This window comes from Podarcis raffonei, chromosome W, assembly GCF_027172205.1.
Source record: "Podarcis raffonei isolate rPodRaf1 chromosome W, rPodRaf1.pri, whole genome shotgun sequence".
In the NCBI taxonomy this organism is placed as follows: domain Eukaryota; kingdom Metazoa; phylum Chordata; class Lepidosauria; order Squamata; family Lacertidae; genus Podarcis; species Podarcis raffonei.
The window spans coordinates 8,285,842-8,288,257 of NC_070620.1; the positions used below are offsets into that span (position 1 = coordinate 8,285,842).

At 50.4% G+C, this 2,416-nt stretch overlaps 1 pseudogene; it reads left to right on the top strand.

The window, feature by feature from the left end:
* Positions 1-1,027: 1,027 nt before the first annotated feature.
* On the top strand, positions 1,028-1,617 carry LOC128406118 (E3 ubiquitin-protein ligase RNF183-like; annotated as a pseudogene).
* The last annotated feature ends 799 nt before the right edge of the window (positions 1,618-2,416 follow it).

Consider the following 2,416-nt stretch of genomic DNA (forward strand, 5'->3'; position numbering starts at 1 on the left):
GAGTAACCAGTCAGGACTCCAACCTGTCTTTTACAGGTTTTATTTTGGTGCAAAACTATTTACAGTGTAGAACCACAAGTTCATGTCTGCCTCAATCGCTAGCAGAATCCGGGAGTGGTCATTTCCGGGTCCTCCCCCAACATAATAGCTTAGTCACCCCCAGCCTTTTCCTTCCTTCTTTGCGTTTTACACCTCTGCGCAGGGTGGGTGACGGAAGAGGCGTGCTTCCCTCCTGGCTGGCTTGCCCAGGAGCGGTGCTGAGGCTCCCAGCAGCATCCTCTGGTCCCTTCCCCTCTTCCCCACTGGAGGTGTGGCTTTCCCCACCACAGGAAGGGGAACTGCTTCACAAGATTTTCGGAGGTTCCCTGTAACCTAACTGCCCCTCTCCTTCCCTTCCCTGTTCCGATGGCAGTCCCCTGACAGTAATGATTAGATTAGAATGATGATATGGTATTATTTGTAGATGTGTGGTGGTTTTTTTGTTTTTTTGTTTGTGTGTGTGTGTGTGTGTGTGTGTGTGTTTTCCCTCTCTTGTGTTTTGGGGTTTTCTTCCTTGTTTGTACTGTTTCATTTTGGATTCAATGTTTGTAATTTTTGTTGTAATTTTGCATTGAAAATAAAATAAAATAGATTGCCATTGGCCTGTTCCAGCAGGCTGTTCTGATGTGGATGTTTATCTTCCCACCCTTGCCTTATCAATTGCTTTGCAAGAGAAGGGCTTACTTCCACTCTTAAACTTCATACTGCAAATTCCCTTGGGTGGAGGACCTCTCTCTTTGCATTTGCTGATGCTGTAAAAACCAGATGTTGGGAAACTTGTCTCCCACCCCCACCAATGTTGAAGAACTACAACTCCCATCAGCCTCAGTAAATACGGCCCTATGGCAAGCCAAACGTTCCCTCTCGTGGGCCAAAGGTTCCACTGCATTGATGCTGCTGTATGATTACTGTCATTGGGTTTCCACCTGCCCTTGTTTTTTAGTCTCCTAGGTAGCAAAGAAGGCTGTGCTGTTGACTGGGTTTCCCCATGGCTGAGAAGCAGGTCCAGGGGCTGGAGGCTGAATGCCCCATCTGCTGAAACCCTTACGACAACACTTTTTGCACCCCAAGGTCCTTTAGTGCCAATATTCCTTCTGCATCAAGTGCCTGGCTCTTCTCAGCTTGGTGTCCCCAGCCCAGAACCGCTTGCAGTGCTCACTCTGCCGCCACCCTACTGTCCTCCCCTCCGACCAGCCTGTCACTGAGCTGCCCACCAATGAAGCCCTCCTGTGCCTGCTGTGCCTGGAGCCCAACCACATCATCCTGTAGGGTTGGCAGCTGTGCTTGAAGGAGCAGCGCAAGAGCAGGTACTTCCTCTGCCAGCCCAGGGTTTACACCCTGGACCTGGGCCCAGTGAGAGATCCAAGCATTGAGAGCTACTGTGAGCCAAGCCGCCCGGCTAGTGCTACCACTGCCACCACAATCATGCCCAACCACCACCGCTCCCCAATGTGGGCGTGTGCCTGCAACCCCCAGCTCCAGATTTTCACCTACCTGATGGCTCTCATCTTAAGCATGACTTTACTACTCATCTTCTCCATCTTTTGGATGAGGCAGCTCTTTGGGGGCTGGGGGTGAGAGGGACCAGCAGCCTCCTCAGGCGGAAGATGCTGAGGGCAGGGTAGAGGTGGTTGGCGAGCAGCAGCAAAGTGTTGGGAGGACTAGCTTGTGTGTGTCACACAGCCTGCCTTGAGTTCTCCAAGTCAGCTCAAGTGTGCTGGAAGACATTGCCCAGTTATGATTTAAGATTCAAAGCCTGGTCAGATTCTGCCTATAGAACAAGAGAGAGACTGCCATCTTGTCTTTCGCCCCAGACAGCAAAACGGTTTGGACTGCCACTGGGTCCCAGGATTTGACCTTGAGGGTTACTTGTGAGCTTTTAAATAGGGATGGGGATGAGGACATGACAGGGCAATGGGAGCATTTCAACTAACAAACTCGCTGCTTCTTAAGTTGGCTAAAGAGGGTAAGAGGGTGAAAATGGATAATGGGAATATAGCCGGTGTGGAGATGAGAGCTTTTCTCATTCCAGGTGTTGCTGAACTACAACTCCCATAATCTCTGGTCATGATGGGGGCTGTAACACAACCACATCTGGAGGGCCCAAGTTTCCCCATACTTGGAGTAAAGGGACATAGGAATCTGCCTTACAGCCAGGCCATTGGTCCATCTAGCTCCATATTGTCTATGCTGAGTGGCAGCTCTCAAGGGTTTCAGGCAGTGGTCTGTCTTTCTTATTCCTACTTGGAGATTCTGAGGATTGAACCTGGAAACTTCTGCATGTAAGGCTCTACCACTGAGCTATGCTGACCCTCCAAACCAGCCTCTTCCCCTGTGCCAAATGCCTCTGCTGCAGCCAATGAAGAGTTCCCAACAT